This window comes from Phyllostomus hastatus, unplaced genomic scaffold (genome assembly GCF_019186645.2).
Source record: "Phyllostomus hastatus isolate PE091 unplaced genomic scaffold, TTU_PhHast_1.1 phas_scaffold_114, whole genome shotgun sequence".
Taxonomy (NCBI): domain Eukaryota; kingdom Metazoa; phylum Chordata; class Mammalia; order Chiroptera; family Phyllostomidae; genus Phyllostomus; species Phyllostomus hastatus.
This window is the reverse complement of record NW_025334006.1, coordinates 5986802-6010361: the sequence shown is the minus strand read 5'-3', so window position 1 is coordinate 6010361 and position 23560 is coordinate 5986802. Positions and strand designations below refer to the sequence as shown.

The window sequence follows — 23560 nt, the reverse complement described above, 5'->3', positions numbered from 1 at the left end:
CCCTTTAGACAGAGCCGAGGGTGAGATCACTGGATCACGCGGTAGCTCCATTTTTAATTTTTTGTGAACCCCCCACAGTGGCTGTTTCAATTTATATTCCCATCACCACGGTACATGGTTCCCTTTAGCACCTGTTATTTTTTATCTTTTTGATAATAGCCATTCTAACAGATGTGAAGTAGTATCTCATCATGGTTTTGAGTTGGATTTACCTGATGACCAGTGACGTCGAGAATCTTTTCACGCACATTTTGGCTGTTTGTTTGTGTTCTTGGAAAAATAGATTTTAGATCCTTTGTCTTTTTAAAATGGATTACTTATTTTTTTTAGCTATTGAGTTGTGTGTTTTTGCTATTGAGTTCTGATGGCTCTTACACATTTTGGATATAGTTCTCTTTCAGACATAAGACTTGCAAACATTGCCTCCCTTCCACAGGCTGCCTTTTCGTTTTGATTGTTTCTTTTGTTGTACATAAACTTTTTAATCTAAAGTGATCCCACTTTTGTTGTTTTTTTCTTATATTGTTCATGCTTTTGGTGCCATATCCAAAAACCATTGCCAACCTCAATGTCTTGAAGCTAACCCTATGTTTTCTTCTAGGAGCTGTATGGTTTCAGGTTTCATGTCTAAGTCTTGACTCTATTCTGAGTTAATTTTGTGAGCAGCGTAAGATGGGGTCCAATTCTCTCCACTGCATGCGAAGGTGCACTTTTCCCCCACACCATGTATTGATGAGACTGTCCATTCCCCAGAGAATATTCTTGGCTCCCTTGTCAAGTGTTATGTGGCCGTTTGTGCACGGGTCTATTTCTGGGCTCTCGATTCAGTTCCGTTCATGTATGGGTCTGCTTTTACACCAGCGCCGTGGCTGTGCTGATCACTACAGCCTTGTAGGGTCGCTTGAAGTCAGGAAGTGTGGTGCCACCCGCTTTGCTCTTTTTTAAGACAGCTTTTCTATTTAAGGTCTTTTGTTGTTCCATGCAAATTTTAGAATTTTTTTCTTTTTTTTTAGAGATTTTATTTATTTATTTTTAGAGAGAAAGAGAGGGAGGGAAATATCAGCATATGAGAAACATCAATTGGTTGCCTCTAACTTGCCCGCAAGCCAGGCAGGCCCGTGCCCTGAGAATCGAACCTGCAACCTTTCTGTTTGTGGGACAATACCCAACCGAGCCACTCCAGTCAGGACTCAAGCCTGGGTTTTTCCTATTTCTGTGAAAGATGCCATTGGAATTTGGAGTGGGATTGTATTGAATCTTTAGATGGCTTTGGGTATTATGGACATTTGAACAATATGAATTCTTCCGATCTATAAACAGGATATCTTCACAGCAAAACAAAGCATAAACAAATATCCGATTTATTTATGTCTTCTTTGGTTTCTTTTATCAATGTCCTACAGTTTTCAGTGAATAGATCTTTCCCTTCCTTAGCTAAGTGTATTCCTAAGTATTTTATTGTCTTTGATGCTATTGTAAATGGGATTTTTTTTTTATTTCTTTTTCAGATAATTTCTGTTAGTGTATAGAAATGCAATTGATTAATTTATGTTGATTTTGTATCCTGAAACTGTACTGAATTGATTTGTAAGTTCTAACGGTTCATTTGCTGAAGTCTTTGGGGTTTTCTATCACAAGGTCATGTCAACTGTAAACAGAGACAGTTTCCATTGTTTCCTTTCAATTAGAGTGTTTTCTGTCTCTCCCTCGCCTGACTGCTCCAACCGGGGCTTCCGGCAGAGCTGTGTGTACAGCAGGAGGAGCGAGGGCAGCCGCACCAGCCGTGCCCCTGATATCAGTGGAAAGCATTCAGCCTTTCGTCGTTGCGTATGACGTAAGCCATGGGCTGAAAGCAGTGTTAAGGCCCTAGATATTGTCTGCCTTACATTCCTGAGGAATTTAAAATTTACAGTTAAGATTCAAGATTGCTGTTCTGTTCTCTAGATCGGATATTTTCAGTATAGGCTTCATGCCCTCAAGGAATGTAAAAAGCAGTATGTTGGGGCATGGGAGAATATATGAGACCATATATTCATACTTTTTAAAATTAAAACAAGGTATTTAAAATTAAAATGAGATGACATGAAAGGCCTAAATTGAAATTACAAGTAAGAACAAACAATGAGAAAATGGCTGAGCTGACATTTTTCTTGTTCCTGGTAGTGCTCTTCACCAGTCACATTATGTTATCTCATCAGTAATAACAATCTAATGAGATATGCCCGGAAATTGGCAAAAGAACTTGAACTTGTCAAGACCGTTACTTGGAATATGGATTTATGTCCACTGCCATCAATGTGAACTTAGCCCTAAGTGTTTATGAGCCTTGATATAATGTCTCACACGAGTTTGAAGTCGCCGTGATTAGGAAGATGTTTAAGGACATTATCTGTTCCATCTCCAGCTCATCATTAATTTTTAGTTATATTTTAGTACCACAGTGGATGTGTATGATTTATGAATAACTAAACGTGTATACATTGTGATCTGGCTCTAGAGGCTATTTTACTGATGGGCTGTTAAATCGGAGGGGCTCAGGGACCCTGCTGCCTCCCAGTGGTGCTGTGAGGGGCCGGGGCTGCCCTGCCCTTGCTTTCATGTTCCTGTGTCTTTTCAGTGGGTATTCGATGAGCACTGTGAATTTCAACTGAAATTGTGAAATGATTAGGGCTTGAGCAGCCCCCAGATGCTTTGTGCATAACCTAAGTGGTAAAGGACAGAGTGATTCCAATAGGACTTTCTGGAAGAAAATCTGGAACTAACAACAGTTCCCACAGAGGGAGGGCTGGGAGAAAGGGAGGGGAGCCATCCCCGAGCCCAAGGGGAGCCATATTGCAGAAGTGCATTCAAAAGCATCCTTGAAATAGATGTGTTTATCGTAGAAGAGCTCCTTCCCCCTGGAACAAAGGAGAGGGCCCAACAGCTTGCTGAAGCTCCCCTAGTCATCATGGTAAGGGATTCTGGGAGCAGCTTGTACTGGAGCAGCAGAGCCGTGCTTCGTCTCACCCACCCTTTCGTCACCACAGCCATCCGACCTTCTCTCCCGTGTTCCATAACATAGCAAAAAAAATAAAAATAAAAACCCTTTTCTCTCAACCAAGTCACAGTAACTTTGACAAATTAAAGTGTTTTGAAATTATTCTTCCCTTGTGGAAGCTCCTCCGTTGATTTTCATCCTTGCAAAGTGAAGCGTGTCACGGCCAAAGAAGGTGCTGCTGGAGTGGACAGAGACTTCCCGTCTCAGCTACCTTGCACCGAGGCAAAAACCACCCGACTGTCTCCCACAGTTCAGCGGGAGAGCTGGGCAGTTTTCCTGGCCTCACCAGACTCACTCAAGCAGCTGGGTTCAGCCGGTATCATCTGGGAAAGCTGGGCCTGTCTCTCCATGTGGCCTTTCATCCTGGACAGCTGTAGTGCTCAGAGATCACAGGGAAATTCCCAGGATGCAAAGCAGTTGCTCACATCCCTAAGGCCCAGACTCTGGAACCCACACAGACGTAACTTCAGCCACAGTATCAGTCACTGCAAGCCATAAGGCCAGTCCAGAATCAAGATGTGGAGGAAAGACTTTACCTTTTATTGAAAAGAATTGTGACCATATTTACAGTAGCACACTTGTTGAATTGTGAGGAAATAATGCCAGAAAAGATATATCACTTATTTATAATTAATTATTTAGGACTGAACAGAGACTCTGTTTTCTCCTCATTTCCTTATAAAAACGTTGTATTTTTCCAATGGGTAATACACCTGATGATTTTTGTCAGTACAAAGGCTATATTTAAGGACTAAGATGCACAATTACAATGATGCCTCACTGGCATACTCAAAGTTGGGTTTTTATATTCATGACTTAAAATTAACTGAATTAAGATTTTCAGTGCAGCTGTATTTCCCTAAAGTCAGAGTTTTTCTTCCCTTCTTCATCAGGGATTAACTTGTAACATGTCTCACTGAGTTCATTGTTCATATGAATTTTTTCCAGTTAGATGAGTCAGTCACACATAAGTAGTTTTATTTTTAAAAGAAGAATAACTGTAGACTGTTAAATGTCTGGAAGGGGAACAGAATACTGACACTTCATTAATGACACATGCAGTGGAATTTTAAAAATAAGAAATAAATATGCATTAATTAAAATGCATGATAGATGTACCATAACTTTAATTTTCATAACTACAGTCTTTAGCCTTCAGTAAAATCCTATTGGCAAAATATAACTTAGTCTAAGTAGGATTTTCCTAATAAGCATCTAAGAGTTCACGCCATTCTGGTCTTTAGATTAAGTTTAGATTCTTAAGTGCTAATGTCATATTTTCTGTGTCCACTATTGAGGCGGTGGATTATTCCGTGATTTCCGTTGCATACCCGTCCTTCACTAAGGGTCCCTTCTTAGGCTTTAGTACGCCTTCATGCAACAAGAAAAAGGCTTCATTATCATGGAGCATCTGTTAACTTGAGCAGAACCATTGGAAACATCTAAACAGTTGAGAAATGCATCCCAGGAACATACTGCAAAGGGCTAGAAGGCAAGAAGAGTGACGATAACTGTTTAGCTTGAATTCATTAGGAGTCAATTACCCGTGTTGCAAGTCACTTAATTTTGTACTTTCCACACTGAATTAGCCATGTGAATTACTTCACAGCCCAGCCACCACCGCCAGATCAGCCAGCACTAAGACTCCTTCCCCTCATCCTGCTCCACAGCAGCCTAGATGGTAACGCGAAGCACCGGGTAGCAATCACAGCTGACTAGGGTGTGCTGCACGGGGCCTAGTGAGTACTTCCTGTTGAGACAGCTGTGGACTAGGCCAGTCTAATTATTAGCATCAGTAGTAAAACCAGTCCCAGGTACTCAGTAAATGCTTCATCAAATTGAATTAAATTAACGGAGTGCTTCCAATGAGGTCCTGAGATCTGCTAGTCCTCGTCCATCCGCTGAATAGGCTGGTAAATCTGTGTCTACAATGAGCCAATGCTTTCTCTTGTTTCTGCCAGTAGTACCGTTTCCCTTTCCCTCTCTCCCTCCAAGCACTGGTGATAACAGTTCTAGAGCACAGGAAGATCCCTCCCAAGCCATCCATTATCTCTCCCAAGGCTTTCTCCTAGGATTCCACAGTGCAATTGCCTTTGGATCGCCACAGTATTTATCCATTATCTTCTTTACTTGAAGCAATATGTTTAATTGTATGCCTATTTTATTCCTTGTTAAATGTGGATTTTTTTTTACCAATAATGTTCTTTCTGATCTTTACTTTAACTTATTTTTCTTTTCCTTAAACAATTTTTTTCTTTCAGCACCTGTTTTGGAACAAATATTTACTTACTGACTGATAAATGTGTTGTGTTCCGAAATTCTTTTTAAAATTGACTGCTGGAAGTTCTGAATGTATTTCTTTCATAGAAACATTGTTATATCTGGTTATGGGATGTGAGACTGATTTTTAATCTCTTATGAGTCGTAATTTTCTCATCTGTAAATTAGGTATAGTCATGCCTATTTCTTTTAGTCACTATGACAGTCTGCTAATTTCACTTCCTAAATATTTCTATATCTGTCATTTCTTCTTCAGTCCTACCCTAATTTGCACCTTTATGATTTCTCACCTGAATTATCTCAGTAGCCTCCTACTGATTGGCCTACTTCCATTCTCCTTTCCTCCTGTGATACAATGGCTGGCCCTACCAAAGTGATCTATCTGAACGCAAATGTGACCTGCTAACTGGATACAGTGGTTTCTTCCCATCATCCCACAGGAGATGTCCAAGATCCCTACCCGGGCAGAAAAAGGTCTTCACAGTCTAGAGATCTGGTTTCATGGACATTGAACTGCCCTTAGTTCTCCTGCAGCGTCATGCCATTTGTCACCTCCCTACCTCTATTCAGGCTGTGTCCTTGGGGTCTGATACCTTTTCTACTACCTTTTCCCACTCCCCTTCACCTGGTTGATTCCTGTTCCTCCTTTAAAATGCAGCTTTAGCACTAGCAGTTCAAGGAACTTCTTTGGACTCTCTCCAGTTGAATTAAGCAACCTTTATCTGACCTTTTGTAATACCCAAGAGCTATCTCTAGAATTTTACATACTACTCAGGGTTTGGCAGAAGTAGTGCCTGCTTGAGTGTGGTTGGGTGGGTCATAGTATGGGTGCAATAATTTATAGTTTTAATTTGAACATGTCACCTAAAATGTCATGTGGTATGCTTGAGCGTGATATTGTTATGTTGCAGAATTACATGCATATGATTTTGTAGTATAAGAGTTTGTAATAAAAGGGGGCATTATTTGTGCCAGGCCCTGTATCATACCATTTATCTATTTCTGCATCTGCCTTTCTGATTAGACTAAAAGCACCTTGAAAGTATGGACTTAGTCTCTTTCCTCTTTACACCACCAACTAGTATGGCACATAGAAGGGTCTCAAAAGATGTGGATTTTATTTATGAGCAAATAAATGGACAAACTAATCAACTTTAACCTCCATTAATGCTATTATATCAGTAGCAAATATACCGTATTTTGTCATATATGATGCACACTTTTTGCCCAAATTTTTGAGGGAAAAGTAAGGATGTGCATTATACATGGGTAGCACTAATTCCGTAATAATTAAAAACATTTATATAATGTTTTTAAAACATTTATAATATTTATATAATTTATATAATTAACATTATATAAATGTTTTTAATTATTTTATTTATGCTTACACATTAAAAGCGTAACTCTAGGATGCAATAATGATATCTGTATGTACAAAAATAAATGCTAAAATTCCCTTATAATACAAAAACAAGTATCTAAATATAAGTAAATAAGTAATTGAATTAAAAGTTTGAAATGAAAGATTTTTTCCCTGAAAGTTTGGACCAAAAACCTGGGTGCGCACTACCTGTGGCAAAATACAGATATTTTTACCTGACTGACCGTGAGAACACGGGCCTTGGAGCGGACGTTCCCCGCCACCCACCACCCCTACACGTCCCGACGGCTCCGGGGATTGCGTCGCTAGCCTTCCCTCACCGTGCGATCACACCTAAGAGAATGTGATGGGGACCACAGCCGGCGCTGTGATGTAAACAAGGACAGCCTCTCTTCCTCGTGGCACAGACCCAGTCAACAGTCTTTAAGAGACAAATCAGAATGCTGGGGTTTGACTAAAGGAGAAGCTATGAGTAGGGTTAAAATCCTTCTCAAAAGATAGTTCCAGGTTTGCTCTAACAGATTAACAGATTGTTGATTTAGACACCCCCCCCCCAAACTCTTTGCCATAGGACAGTGGTTTCGAGACAGTTGAGAGGGACCCTGAGCAGGCACAGTCCTAGGCCTTCCACCTTCCCTGCCGACCAGAGCCCCTTCTGCACTCTGTGCTATGAATCCTTCATGTCTGCAGAGTCAGAGGCCGTGAAAAATCATTCAAAGCTGCCAGCTTCATCTTTTATGTTGTCCCTGGAAGGTTTCTCCCCAAGATACTGAAGTGAGAGAGATAACAGTGATCAATTATGATGCCTGAAGCCTACCTGTAACTTGCCCAGAATATGGCTTTGATATACCAGGCATGCGGTTGGCTAGGAAAAAGACCGGTGTGGGATCTGGAGGGATGTTCAGTAAATGGACGGACCTGTGGGTGGGGAAGTAGAAGATTGCCGTTTTGGGTAAAATACACCCCAGATCCAACCGCATGGCACATAACCATAAAGTTAGTAAGGATAAACAATATGTTACTTAGGATGAAGCTTAAGTAATTTTTTAAAAAATATGATGAATGAATATACACATATATCTGTGCTTCCTTCCTGAACCCCGCTGAAACAAAACAGAAGGGGTTTTTAAAGGTATAAGTCCACAGGAACAAAGAACACGGGAGAAACAAGTCCAAAAAAGCCAATTTCTGAACCAGCACTAGGGACACCACAGAGCTCTTCAGCTTTCTTTTTTCTGAGTTGGCATGCCTACCTCCGGAATGGGGAACAAGCACACACGGGTCTAAGCACCGGAAGACTGGTTGGAAGTGCGTGTGAGACATCTGTCCTCCGATGTTCTCCCATACTTCACACTCCAGTGGTCTCCTGTCGAAATGACAACAGACCACTGGAGGTTTGGTCTCTAGACCTGGTAGAATGGAGATTCCTTGAACTATGGGACATAAGTCAGTTGAGTGTGGGGCTCCCTCCTGAAATTAGGGCAGTTAATTCATAGTTCACGTTAATGGGTGTTGAGGCCTGCCTCCCTTTCCTGATTGGCCAGCAGCTACAGTATGGGACTTCAGGCAAGAGTCTGGAAAGTCTTCTCTGAAGAATCTGATTGGCCCAAGAGAAAAAAGCAAAAACAAATCCAAAGAGACTGACGTGAGTGGTTTCTGGGTGAAACAGACCAGCCAGATCACCTACAACGATGCCACAGTTTACAACCTCTATCTCCACAGACACAAAAATTTCAGTCAGCCCCCCTTAAATGTGATCAGATGGCCAGGACAGTATACACTTGAGGAAACCATACAATACGGAACACAGAGACCAGAACAAACAGGAAAAGTAACTTAGAGGAAGCAAGGATTGCCCTGAAAGGCACATAAAAAAAAAGAAGCTAGAATTAGTATCCTTAGAAGAAGAAATGATACTCATCCAAGAAATAGGACTGGTATACTACATGAAAGGAACATGAGAGAACAGAAAAGAACTCTTGGAAATGAGTGAAAATAGAAATCTCAAAAGTTTAGAAGATAGAGTTGAAGAAATAGTTAGAAAAACAAAGGCAAATAGAAACTAGGAAAACAAAATGAAGGAGACTCTGTGGAGCAGTAGTTATGTCCAGCAGCCGCAGGAGGGCCGCAGAGAGACATAAAGGGGAGAAATCACCAAAGAAAAACGTTTTAAATTTCCCCAAACAAAAACCATGAATTTTCAACTTAAAAGGGCCCAATACCCAGTGTAGTAGACAAAAATAGACCTAGTTTCACCACAAAGCAACCATCACAAAATTGCAGAACCCTCAAAATAAAGAGAAAATCCTACAGTTGTCCAGGGGAAAAATACAAGGTTTTATAGAAAGAATCGAAAAGCAGAAATGCAGTGACTCCTCAGAGGTTATACTGGATGCTGGAAGATGATGGAAAAATGCCTTTTAGATTCTAGGAAAAATTATTTCCAACCTGAAATTAGATGTGTAACAGCTCCTAGTGTGAGAAAAGAATTTAAAAAATGCTTTCAGACATACTGTACAAGATCTCAGAAAGCCTACTTTCCATGCAGTCTTCCTCAGGCCTACCAAACTGCAGGAGTTTGCATCAAAGATAGGAAGGTATGGTATACAAGAAACGGAGACTCCACAGAGAAAGAACCCCAGAGTGGTGATGACAGGAGACGCCCAGGTGGCAGCTCTGCGACAGGCACAGGGAGGAGCGATTCCGAGAGTGTCAGGAGAGGTTTGTTCGGGAAGATGCTGATGAGGAGACCTGACTTGGGGTGGTGAACACACACTACAGCAGACAGATGACGTATCATAGAATCGTACATTTGAAACCTATATCATTTTATTAACCAATGTAACCCCAATAAATTTAATGGTAAAAAAAGATGATGTTGCTAGAACAACCAAAGAGTCTGGATTTATTAAAAGGGGAATTGTACATTCAGGGAAGTGTATGAGGCTGAATGATCCCTAGGTATGTTAAAAAAAAAAAAAAACCTAAGCAAACAAATAACAAGGTGATTATTAGCTCCAGAAAAAAACAAACCTATTGTCTAGGGGGAAATCTGTGGAATACTGTATGACCTTTGATGTCAGTAGCATTTATCTAGTCTCTTTTATTGAATTCATTGGGCTTGTATTAGTTAATAAAATTATATAGGTTTCAGGGGTATAATTCTATAATACATCTTCTGTCTGTATGTTGTATTGTGTGTTCGTCATCCAAAGTCTAATCTTCTTCTGTCACCATTTATCCCCCGCCTGCTCTCTTCTACCTACTCCACCCCCTTTCCTTCTGGTGACACCGCGTCTCTGGGCTTATAATGTGAACACGGAGCATCGATCTGCTCAAATACTAGTAGACAACTGGGGCAAGAATGTGATGGGGGGAGTGTGTGTAAGCGGAGGAAGTTCAATCCTCACCTTCCCTAGTGACAGGGCAACAGATTAACTCCTAAAGCTGAGAAGCCAAGAAGTAGCACAGTAGGCAAGCTGTTTGACTTTACCGGGACAAGAACCAAGAAAATCAACTAAAAGATTGGAAGTGGTTGCCTAGTGAAAAAGCTTACCTAAACTACTTGACTCTTTATGTGTATATTTAGCTAATATTCAAATAAAAGGGAGCTAGAAAGTGATTGCAGTAGCAGGAGTTCTCACTGGGTCCCTTGATTTCAAGTTTTTTTAATCAGTTCTAGTGAGTAGTTAACGCCACTCTAGGAAAGTGGTGGTTAGACCCACTCAGGACGAGCCTGTTGCCCACAAAGTTCCAGTCAGTTCTCCTGAGATCCAGAAACTCCAGAAAAATGGACCTTCCAAATGTCAGTCGGAATCTGGACTTCCGCAGTTTCCCCCGTAACATTTGTGATGAACGACTGTGACAATCTGCCCTCATTTCTAGAACTGATCAGCAGACCCAGGTCTTACCAGAGCAGTTGATTTGCTTGGCCTTGGGTGCGGCCATGAAAGCTCTGTTCTCCGGTATTTAACCAGGCCCTGGGCAGCCTGACACAGAGCAGACCAGAACTGGACTCTGTGTGTCAGCAGTATCTCCGTGAGAAACCACAGGGCCCTGATCATGTCACTTAGCTTTTTTTTTTAAGGTATAATGAAAAATGTTGAGTCCTTATGTGTTTAGATGCACATCTGTAATGTTATATCTAACATTATATCATCATAAGTAGTAGTATAAATACTCCACTATTTTTTATTCAAGTATAGTTGACATACACTATTATATGAGTTTCAAGAGTACAGCAGTTATTCGACATTTATGTACCTTACAAAGTAATCGCTGTGATAAATCAGTAATCATCTGCCACTGTGAAAAGTTATCATGATACCACTGACTGTATTCCTTGTGCTGTACATTGCGTCCCCACGATATTTTGATTGTGTAACTGGAGGTTTGTACCTCTGTTCCCCTTAACCGTCTTCACCCAGCCCCCTCCTTCTGGAAATCACCAGTCTGTTCTCTGTATCTGTGAGCCTGTTTCTGTTTTGTTTTGCTTTTCAGATTCCACCTGTAAGTGAAATCCTACGGTGTTTTTCTTTCTCTGTCTGACCTATCTCACTTAGCACAAGACCCTCAAAGTCCATCCGTGTTGAGACAAATTGGCACGATTTCACTCTTTTTATGGCTGACATTCCATTGTGTGTGTAACACATCTTTGCCCGTGTGTCTGTTGTTGCTTCCTTATCTTGGCTATTTTAAACGCCATTGCAGTAAACAGAGGGGTTCATATATCTTTTCAGATTAACAGTTTACTGTTGTTAAGATAATTTTACAAGCCTTTTGACAGGTTTCGGGGCAAATCTCTCTAGGGGTGTAATAATCATGCTAGAAGATTTAACTTCCCTCAGATTGTTAGAATAGATTAACCAGAGAGCCAGGTAATATTCGGTTGTAATATTCTGGCTATTAATAGACAAATCCTTAGAGAGATATAATCAGAACTTGAAACATACTTGTCTATGATCAAAACATAAAACTATTAGAAAAACATTTAGCTGTATGATGATAAGATCATAGAACTTCCAAGATCAATGGGACCTTAGTCACTAGTCAGCTCCAGTAATGATTACTGTCATTTATTATGCACAAGGCAGTATTCTGGGAGTTCTAGAATACTATTTCTAATTTTCATGACCCTGTGAGGGGTAAGTGTGGTGGGGAGATTATATCCCCTTAAAGGTGTTAACCTCTTAATCCCCAGAACCTCGGAGTATGTTCAGAAAAGGGGAAGTAAGATTGCTGATCAGCTCACCTTAAGCTAGGGAGGGAGCCTGGGTAACTCAGCTGAGCCCAGTGTAATTACAAGGGTCATCAGAAGTAGAAGAGGGAGACGGGTGAGGATTCTGAGTCACGCAGTGTGAGGAAGATGCTGCTCTTCACTGCCGGCTTTAAAGACGGAGGAAGGGGCCACAAGCCAAGGCTGTGGGCATCCTCTATGAGGTGAGAAGGCAAAGAGCCAGTTTGCCCTCCAGTGAGACCCATGTCACATGTCTAATCTCCAGACCTATGAGATAATTCCTTTGTGTTCAAATGACAACATTTGTAGTACTTTGTCACGGGAGCAATGAGAACCTCCTACAGTCAGGATTATTGTGTCCATTTTTCAGATGACAAAAGTAAGGTTCAAAAGATTGGGTAACTTCTCTAAAATCATGCACGTGGTAAGTGGCAAAGCCAAGACTAGAACCTAGGACATTGCGACTCCCAGACCCGACTCTCTCAACTGCAGTAATACCTGGCGTTTATCAGCACCAGCCAGGCACGAGGCAGGCTCCACTGCGTCGTCTCGTCTCGTCCTTACCGCAGCCGCTGAGGAGGCGGTGGATATCCTCACTTCTTGGAGGATGAAGGTGAGGCAGAGAAAGGTCGAAGACAGTGGTGGAGGTAGGATTTACATCCATGCAGTCGGACTCAGGTGCCCACCCTCAGCGCCACTTGGCCACATTCCTGTCCCTTGAGGACAACCAAACTGAGCCCAACGCCGGACTCTCCCGAAGTCCCACATCAAAGCGAGGCCACAACCAGGTCTGGAACCCAGGTTACCTCCTGCCTCCTCTAGGGCTTTATCTTCTTGAAAAACACACTGCATGTGAAGAGGCAGGTGAAGAAACACACAGCAGACAAAGACGCTGAGTGACAGTTCTAAACAGGAAGAATGCATTTGCTCTCTACTTCTTGTGAGCGTAGTTCAGTTTCCCAGAAACTTTACCCTTCCTCAGAATCTTTTGTCAGAAGTAATTATGCAATTCCCAGTCGCTGTATTCTGTATTTTAAGAGTTAGGTTCGTACACTCTGCCTTAGATGAAGCTTCTCATTAAGTTAAATGAGTTAAAAGATTCCCTCCACGACTGCATAGCTCCAGCCAGGGCAGAGATGAACCGCCCTTGACCTTGTCTTTCCTCCTCACAGACCGTCCACAGAAATGATCCAAGACATTTAAAGGGCTCTGCTTTCATTTTCTGTCACTTGTGTGCACAATCTAAATCTTACCACACAAACAACGCTTACCATGCTAGTGAAAACAGATTGAAATTTTAGGAAAATTGAGTGTCCCCACATGTGCTTCCGCCCGATCTGTATAATTCTTTTGAGGTTTCTGGAAACATGAACCAAGCCATTTACGCTTCAGAGGAACAGATTATATCATTTGAAATCCTCAATAAAAATGCAGTCTCATATTCTACAGATGGGTGTCATTTAATTAAAATATGTATTTAAAATGCAAAGGGCTACATTAATTCCGCACTGTGGCTGAGATTTTAATTGCACTCAAGTTAGGAAATTCTGAGTTAATGTTCCTCTGGCAGCTCTCATTCAGCCTCTTGGAGCAGATGTATTATGATCTGAAGAGGGTTTCAATATGTTTTCACGTGCTGCACAGGCATGGCTCTGGGATGCGAGGGCGGCAGGCCCTGTCCCTTGCCTGGGAAGGGACATTGCAGCCTGGGGCTACTGCCCGTGGTGCCCGTTTCACCAGGTGGCCCCCCGCCAGTCACCCCTGCAGTTGGGTCTTATCTCACTCCCCTGAGTCAGATAACTCAGAAAGGTTGTTATGGCAAGGAGCTGGGGGGTGGTCTGCAACATTTAAAGGGCTCAGAACATTGAAAGGCTCGAAATTAAACAAACAAAAAAACCTCTGTGAATGTCTTTTAGTGTTAGAGCACATTTTAGACTATACTCTAAGTGTTCAATAAATGCTGATTGGCCAAAAAGAAAGCCACCAGCCTCACTGACATACTGTTGTAATATAATAAGCTGTGAAATGCATTCCACCTCGGGACCCAAGAACTTGACCTCTTAGGAACATCTCTTTACATTAGAGACAGTCCAGGGGCAAAAGAAATGCCAGCATTTGGGAGTGTTTCTGCAGGGAAGGCAAGGTACGACAGAAAAGTGACAAATAATAGATGTGGTGGACGCCAAACTGCGGGGTGACTGCAGGGTCAGGGATGTGGGGGAAAGACTGATCTCATACTCTAACGTCCAGAGAAGAATCCGTGATATTAAGTGTCAAACAGAAAGCACTGAGAACTCCCATGAAGGGAAATAGGAGGGTGAAATTGTCACTGAGCAGGACAGGATATTGTCCCTTCATTCATTCTGTCACTTCAGTCCTTCAGCGTGCTCTGGGCCCAGGACTGAGCCCGATGCGAGGATTCAGTGGTGAGCAAAAGGTCCATGGTCCCAGCCATTGGGAGTCTCACAGCTTAGGGGGCCATTATCTACATGAGACAGGACCTGTCTACATAAGGCAGGCATGCAGATGAGTAGCTAAATGAACGCAGAAAGTTTTTGTCTTTTTTTTAACACGGCTACCTAGGAAATATTGAAGACAGAAAGAAGGGCAGTGCGTCTTGAAGGGATGATGGTTAAGAACATTATATTTAGAAATAGAGACTTGTCATATATTTTATGAGATTGTTTTTATTATGTATGTATACCCCTGTGAAATCTTTTTAATTAAAAGCTGCAGAGCTAATAATAGGAGGTAATATATGAGAAAGAACTTCAAGTTCTGAGGAAAATAGGCAGCATATAAATCTTTGGGGAAGAAAATAAATCTGAAACTCTGCTAAGAAAATGAGCAAGAGAACTAGTCGTTGAACTCAGACTTTCTGGCTTCTCCTCTGGTTATTTACATCAGAAGACAACGCAACCTCCTCAATATGAACTTTTTAATATTAAAAAAAGAAAGCCAGCTAAGTTGAAGAAATAACAATGTCTGACTCCCAGGCTTTTAGCTAAACCTAGTTTTGTCTTACCCGAGTACACTTCGCTGTTTCAATATTGTCCACCACCGAGCGGACCACCCCCACCAGAAAATGCCGGACGGATAGGCCTGGTGTCCCCACAACAAGCCTTCCTGAAGGAAGGTTTTCCAGATGCACTTCCCACAGGGAGGCTGGCCGCAGGCTGGAAGGAGGACCTCGCTCTAACTGCGCAATCCTCGGTGAGCTCTGGTGGCCGTAAACCCCGGGGACATGAAACACAGGTCTGCACCTCGGAGGCTCAGGCCCGGCTTTCTGCCTCTGCAGGGGGGTAAGGGCCAGAGGACCTTGATGGATGGAGAAAACCCAGTTGGCTTAGTGCGCAAGACGTGGCTAGTAAGAGACTGATGTCTCTTGATTCTCATAGAAGACAACCGGGACTTCAGACGTGTTGTTTTTTAAATATTCCCAGCTCAAAGTTGGGTTCTTGAATAAATCAGATATATCTCAAATTTTATGAAGGATTGTTTTTGCCCCTTTTTCCTTTAATTCCTATTAGATAGTTTGGGGGGAGGGAAGAAGAAAGAAAAAAAAAGGCAAATTTTCATAAGGCCAGATGTTTGCAGAAACTAACTGAAAACAAGCTTCTTTTGAAGGAGTTATTGCCTCCTTAAAAGTGCTAATTTCCATGTGAAACGTAGGCCTTCTTGCGGAGGCAGAGAGGAGTACCCGGGGCAGTTCAAAGGAGACAATTCATTACTGGTTAGTGTACACTCGCCATAACAGACATTAACTCGCAGAATGAAAAACTAATAGAGTGTTCGCGGCCGCTTTATCACCAGCGGCAGTCTGCGCTCTCTTCATCAGTACTGTTTGCCGACCTGATGGGGACCACGGCCGGCCCTGCTCCTCGCAGCTCATCTCAGATTAGTTGGCCTCCCTTTCTGAGCTCTGCTGGGCACCCCGCCCCTCTGCATCTGAGCACGCGGTCCTGGGGTACCAAGGAAGCTCTGGAGTTACTCTGTCCACTTTTGATATTCTGCCCTTTCCCTTTGATTTCCTGTTGTGTCCCCAGCAGAAACTCCCCAGCACTGAACATTCATCGTTTATACCATAGTCATCTGTTGGTTGATCTCCACGGCCACTTTCTGAGTGAAAGCTTTATTCCCATTTCACAGATGCAAAAACTGAAGCATAGAAGTGTGAGCCGTGCCTAGCCAATGACAGAGCGAGGATGTGAATCTTGGAGACACATTACTTTTCATTAAAATAACAAATTTTACTCGGCTTCTCTGATGTTTTCTTTCTCATATTCTACACTCTACCTTCTTCAGCAGCCTTCACTGTAGACAGTGTAGCCTGTCCGCTCTGTGATTTCCACTTTCTCGTATGACAGATTTTTCCCTGTCTCTCATCTCAAGAACTTCACATATTTCCTTCTAAAACTATTTTAGTTTCTTTTTACTTTCGGGATTAGAAAGTCTTTTACTTCTTTTATCATTAAGTTTTTCTTTACCTGATAAAAACAAGTACAGCACTGGGAATATAGTCAGTAATATTGTAACAGCTACGTATAGTGCCGATAAGTACTGGACTTATCAGGGTGGTCACTTTATAAAGTATATAAATATCTAGCCACCTGAAACTAATGTAATATTATATGCCAACTACAATTGAAAAATAAGTCATTTTTAAAATTTTAAAAATAAAAGTAGCAACAACAAAAACAATTACAGTCGCATTCTAACAAACTTGAAATATCATAATTGCTTCATTACGTTCGAAGCCTGTCTTTCTTTGCCTCATTGCCTTTTCCCCTCCCCTACTCCTTATTAGCATCTTTGCTGTGTGCACTAGAGCTTTCACCTAAAATAACAGCAAAATGCCAAACAGACTGTTTGAGGCGCCCAAAGAAATTAAAACCCTGTAGAAATTCCCGTGCATTCATTCTGAGTTTCATGTCTCACAGGAAGGAAAGCACAGCCGTGTAGCAGCCATCCTTGCTAATGGGCAGAAGGCGAGAAATACTCTGTGGCAACTCCCCTCTCTGAGAAGAGGTTAGAAACAACATTCACATTAAGATTAAAACAAACATGAAAAGAGGAAGCAAGCGATATTGATGTAAAAACTACAGATCACTTAAGGAGATATAAGCTATGAAGGATACTTTTTTTTTTTAATCCTCACCCGGGAACATTTTTTTTTTTCATTGTCTTTTAGAGAGAGAGGAAGGGACAGAGAGAAACATCGATGCAAGAGAGAAGCATCGATCACTTGCCTCTTGTACGTACCCAGATCAGGGGTCTTACACACCCAGGCCAGGTTCAGACCCGCAACCCAGGCATGTGCCCTGACTGGGAATCGAACTGGCGACCATTTGGTTACAGGACAGCGCCCCAGCCAACAGAGCCACCCGGCCATGTGAAGGATGCTTTCTTGATATAATGATGACAGTAGTGATGGTGTAATGCAGGAGCCCCAAACTGAGGAGCTTAAGTGTTTGTGATATTCTGAAAAAGCCCACACAGAGGACCAGCAGATGTGGACACGCCGTTTATTCCTCACATCGCCGTCGGTGTGAGAGACCACACCCTGCCCCGGGTCCGAGACTTGTTTTAAGGGGTCCCAAACAAACAAGGCACAGATCCTACCCGTGATTCTAAACTGCATTACCTCAGTGTGTAAAAGGTCAAGAAGCTGTCACAGGGCAAGAAGCTGCTCCCAAAAGGAGATAAAGAGGAAGTTACAATCCATTCCCAAAACAATACGCATTCCTTCTGGCCAGTGGCTGTCTGACCAGCCCTCAGTCGTGGGAGGGGCCAGGGCCATGTCCACCGGCCCCACAGATACAAAGTCCAATTTGACCAAAATAAGATGAGAAGTACATTTTTTTGCCTGTCCTTTGGATGATTTTTTTTCTTCTCAAGAGGAAAAAAGGTGGACACCAAATATCCTGTAGTACCTAAATAGACCAAAAGTAAGCATTTGCTGGGAAAATAAAAATGTGTGTAGTCTTTGGAGAATGTCGCCTTATCATACCGGAGTTCACACAGCAAAGAAAGTAAACACCAGGCACAGTTGGGTGGTTAGTTTTCAGAAAGTTAAACATCAGCCATTTGGGGAAAATAAAGGTGTGATCCCATGACTAGAACTTGTCAAAGGGAACGTAGTTCATAGTGAGGCGTGGGGAAGGCTTGAGGTGTAAAATATGAACCGAACATGTAAAATAATATTAAACATTCTATGCTAGGGTGTATTCTCTCTCTCTCTCTCTCTCTCTCTCTCCCCCCTCCCCCCCCCCCGTTAAATCCTCACAATAACCCATGGAGTAGATGCCATAATTATCTCCACTTCTACATACTGGAGACTGAGGCACAGAGACATGGAAATAACTTACCCAAGGACCCATTAAGTTACTAGGTTACGGAGCCAGGATTGGAATTCTCCCAGTCTGCCTCTCCCACAGTCTGTGCTTTGAACCACCACACTGTTGTGCGGTGTCCGGGGGGCTCTCCGGGGAGCTCACGTGGGAGACCATGAGAAGGGAAGCAGACACCTGTAGCCACAGACAGGCGCATAGCAGGCACATGGCCTATGGGGCCAGCCTGTGGGGAAAGCGTCCGGGAAAGAGGCACGTGCTTAGTGACCCTTCACCCCACTCCTTCCGGCTCCAGATGTTCTCTGAGATCTGCGTTGCCTTTGCTCAGAAATAGTTCATGAGTAGAAGGTTATTTTTATGCATCACGGCTCTCAGGAAAGCAGAAACCACCTCTAGGCTCCTCGAGCAAGGAGGAATTTAATATGTAGTATTAGATGCTTTACAAAGTGGGTGAAGGACTTAGACAGCATAGTCAGACGGAAGCAGAGAGCAAGGGAGCAGCTTCTGGCTTGCTGGGAAGGAGGAAGTGCAGGTGGGGCGCCTGCAGTTCCCCCACCTGTGGCGGCAGCGGGCCAGCAGCCGCTGCGGGAGCACCCCTGCACGCCACCTGCCTGCCTCGGGGAACAATGCCTTCCCCTTCGCCTCGGGGAGCACCTTTCCCGGAATCTAAACCCCAAACCCTGCGGGCAAGAAGCTGGAAAATACAGTTCCTGTCGTTTATGGATAGAATGTACACATTCCTGTAGTCCCCAGTGTCCAGGGAAGTGGCTGCAGGTGATGCTGAGTCGACGGTAGACAAGGCACAAGGTGTTTTCCTGTCTCACTTCCTACAGTAAATTTAATGTGGGGTGTTAGCAAGGGGAATATATTCCCAAGAAAGCAAATAAAATCACCCATCTCCTATGGCAGTAAATATAAAGACCGTCTTTCCAAAATAAGCCCAATTCAGCTGTTTTAGCCTGAATAAAAGTCCTAACTTGTCAGTGTCTTCATGTGAGTATTGAAATAATTTATAACACAATTTCTGTCTCCTCGAGTGAAAGTAATTTGTATCATTTCAGGTCAAAATGCCGTGGCTGTGTGGATTCACAATCCTTACTCCCTCGCTGCACGTGCGGGCACACCCCCACGTGTGTTTCTTCTCTGGTCCCCTGACAGCGCCTGTGGCAGCAGGAAAATAAGCTGTGACCGTGAAATAAATGCCAAATCCAAATATAAATATAAATAGGACCTCTCAGGCCCCGTTTGAGGAAGGCAGACCCGATCTCTCAGAAACGGAAGCAGTGTCTCAGTTTTCCGCAGTGTCTGTTTTCCCCAGTGTCCCTTCTCGTTGCTAGAGTGACTCCTGAGTTCACCTCGCCGAAGACCTGCGCTCCGCAGGCGTCCAGCCTGTCCTTGAAAACACAGATCCCCGCCCTGCGTCCCTCGGGCCAACCTGCTTTGTGTGGGGAACCGGCTTTGGCTCCGGGCGCCATCATTCCTTGCTTTCCCCCAAACCGCCACTGTCTTCTGCCTGCCCAAAATGCCACCTCTATTTATTAACTAAACTGGCAACTCTGAAGCAAGTTCTTCTCCTTCGGTATCGAGATAAAATTTAAACCTGCCACCCTTCCCAATCCCCTTTTTCTCCTGCTTGTCCTCACTGCCCATTTCCAGAGTTCTGTTGTATTCTGATAGTTCTGTGGTTGGTTCCTTATTTAAAAGTCAGATGGCCGTGAGTTTACCCAGTGTACATGTCTCAGTATATCCATGTATTGTATCCTCTCTGTTCCCTGGCCGTGTGAGCAACGAAGCCCACAGTGCTCCAGTTTTTTGCAGGGTGTTTTGATGAGCAGTGAGATAAGTCCAGGAGTTTCAGTCTTCCGGGGTCCTCGCCAGGAGGTCCAACAGCAATAACTTAGATTTACTGAGCACTTACTACGTGCCAAACACTGTTCTAAATGCTTCATGTGCTTTAGCTCATTGAATTCTTACAGTGATCCTCCTAGACAGAAATTATTACTGCTCATTCACAGCTTCAACAGTTTGCCTGAGGTTATTTAGTTAGTAAGTGGTTGAGTCAGAATTTAACCACTGTCCAAACCTGTACATACGTGGCCAGTAAAAAAAGAAATGTTGTCTTAGGGAAATTGGGCTCATAATTAATGAGAACACTCATATCTTTTTACTTAGGGAGAGAAAATTCTTTCAATTTTGAGGCAGTATTCTGAAAGTATATAATCACCTGACAGCTAAAATGATTGCTTTTCTATGTAGCTTACCCTTAACTGGCATAAAAACAGATTATTTATTTTTTGGTTTTTAGGAAACTTGATTCTATATGAACTGCTAATTATTCTAGGGATTATATAGCAAGACTGGATTGGATGCGTGAACGGTATTCATGTGTTGCTAATGCACAGAGACAGAAATGTGGCTGCATCTTATTAACCTTCACAAGGCATTAATCACTGTGTGTACGGCACCCTCCATGTACTTCGCCGCGCGGAGCGTCTGTTCCGAGCACTGAACCATTGCCTTTACCATGTACTGGAGAAGTGACCGCGCTTGTTCTCACCGACTAGAAATTCCCTTAACCAGATTCCCACCGGCAAATCCTGCACCTTGTGGTGGCCACTGAACTCTGCCTCTGTTTCTCGCTCCCAACGTGCTTCAGAGGAAGCCGGTGCCAACCACACAGCTAGTCTCAGTGATTGCGAACTTGGTGGCAAGTTCAGCTCCGTCTTCCAGATAAGTCAGCTGTCTCTGTGTTGTGCACACGCTGATAGGATCGGAGTGACCAGGGACTCCAGGATTCAGCCAGCTGTGCTCCGCAGTCACAGTGCTCACCAGGGTTTGTCATTACATGGATAAAGCTCGTCTAATTGTCCCAAAGCCTATGTAAGGCTATAAATAGAGGCGAAGGAGACTGAGGTTTATCATTTATTTATTGAACACATGTATATAGAATAAATGATAGAAGCAGTAGTAACATATAGTAAGCACTTGGGCGTTTAACGCCATTGTAAGCATTTATGTATTTTCTCATTGAATCATCAGGACCCTGTGAGTTAGGTCTGATGATCCTTTTACACACGGAGAGTCTATTACAGAGAAGTTCTCCCAAATGCTCTGAGAAAGTCAGAATTTGAACTCAGGTCTGTCTGCCTCCAAGGGGCACCTTCCTGTTCACTGTACTTGACAGCCACCTGCTGGCTCCAGAAACCGAATTACATACTGGGGACCCAAGGAGGAAAGTGAACTTGCACTTGCTCTCAGCCGGGAAGGTAGTGATTCCTTCTCAACCTGGGTCTAAAGTTGGGACCGGTGCCGCTGCCTGGATGGGGAACTCGGGACAAAAGGCCGCTGGAAAAAGGTAACTTGAAGAAAGACCCCAGATGGGAGTTTAAGTCCGTTAGTTCTGTCTTTATTTGCGACACTTATTTGCTGTGTCGTATCGGAAAACGTGCCTCATGTCTATTTGGTCCAGCCTCACCGTTTGTCGGTGGGCCCAGTGTTTCTAAGTTACACAGCGAATAGGCCATCCACTGAGGCTCTCTGGAAGGTTTACAGCTGCTGAGCTGGAAGGGTGCTGTTTTAATAAGACATAACTGTTATCTCCTTGCCATATAATATTTTTGCCTCTAAAATTCTGTAAAAATCAGTGTCACTTATTCACCTGAAATATCTGGTTAAGTATTTGTTAACACTTCAAGATGCTCTTTGATGCGGGGGTTTTACAGAAATACAAAAGGCTTACAAAGTCCCTGAAAATCTAATATGGCTCCACAATTGTGCCTTTCAACAGAAGGACGGGCGCTGTTCATTAGCTTTTTCCCCCATTTCTAGAAACGTTCATTTCCAGCAAGGGCTGATTTGGCCACACTACTCACCTTTTGAGTCGATAATTAGGTTTTTACAAAGCCTCAGGGAGGATTATTTGGAATAAAAGAAAAGTCAATATCAATGCCCGCCTCCCCCGCAGGTCCCAAAGACACCGCGGCCTGCACTGTCGCTGACGACGTGGAGAAACCACGTCTGTGTCTGCTGGTCTGCGCCGTGCAGAGGGCGGAGCCCGACGCTGAAAGCCTCGGAGGCCCTGGGCTTGCTCGGGCCTGTTACCGCCACAGAGCCCCGCTTCGTGATGAACGGGACGTGGTTTCCCCTCTGTGGAACGGTGCCCCATCGCGTATGTGCCGTGGGCTCAGAATCGGCCTCTGATCCTGCGGTAGCCCAAGGAACTAGCTCTCCTCTTCGTCTTGGTTTTCATTTTTGTTTGGCTCCTCACAATGCACCTTACACGAATCTCCTTTGTTCCCGCTACGTAGGTCAATATTTGGAATGATTCTTCAGGTTCAAACACCCGTAGCCTTTCTGGAGCTTAGTTGCTTACCCTGAAGTAGAATAATGTTCCAGGCCAGTGAACGGTTTGGAAGATGTTAGGTTAAAGGCATTGTGAAGATATAATGAAAAAAAAAGATATGAAATTCTTTGATTTGTCCTTAAAGATTAAATTCAACAGGCATTATTGCGGAATGTAAGGGAGAACTGTAGACTGTGAAAGGCAACTGGAAGAATAAAGGTATTGCTTCTGTTCCCGTGGATCTCACGCTCTGCCGGGGGTGCCTTAGGCAAGCACAGTGCGAGGGGAAACGAGTCCCCTCCACGAGAGGGAGGCGGAGTGTGCCCACAGTTCCAAGGGTGGTCTCTGGTTCTGCAGCAGGCACCTTGTTAGGGGCCAAGCCCCCACTCCCAGCCCCCTGGCTTGGTCCTCACAGCAACTCTGCATCGTGTGACTGAGGAAAAGAGCCTTGGAGTTGTTAAGAACTGTGTTCTAGAGGAAATAAAAAGTGAACAAATGAATTTTATTTCTCTGGGCAGCAGCAGAGAAAAGTATGGTTTCAGGCACTGGCCTGGCAGCTTGGTTGGTTAGAACGACATCCTCATGCACCAAGGTTGTGGGTTTGATTCCTGGTCAGGGCACACACAGGAATCAACCATGAATGCACGAATAAGTGGAATAATAAACAAAATTTTTTTAAAGAGTATGGTTTCATAGGATGAAAATTAATCAGGATCCTTCAAGTTCAATTCTTTATAAAAGTTTGGTCTTGGGGGTGGGAGTGGCCTTATAATAACACATTCTCAAATAGGCGGTACTGACCATTGGAGTCGTCACCTGGGCAGTGAGTGCGGCAGGCATATCTTCTCCTCCCCAGAGAGTTACTCTCTGTAATTGAGGTAATGTGAGGCATTTTGGAGGAAAGGAAGAGTAAAAGGAACGAGAGGGAGAT

General features: G+C 43.3%; 1 protein-coding gene across 1 annotated transcript in view; it reads left to right on the top strand.

The window, feature by feature from the left end:
• EXOC4 (exocyst complex component 4) overlaps window positions 1-23560 on the top strand; it is a 674858-nt gene that overhangs the window by 584745 nt on the left and 66553 nt on the right. The gene's annotated exons all lie outside the window — the stretch shown is intronic.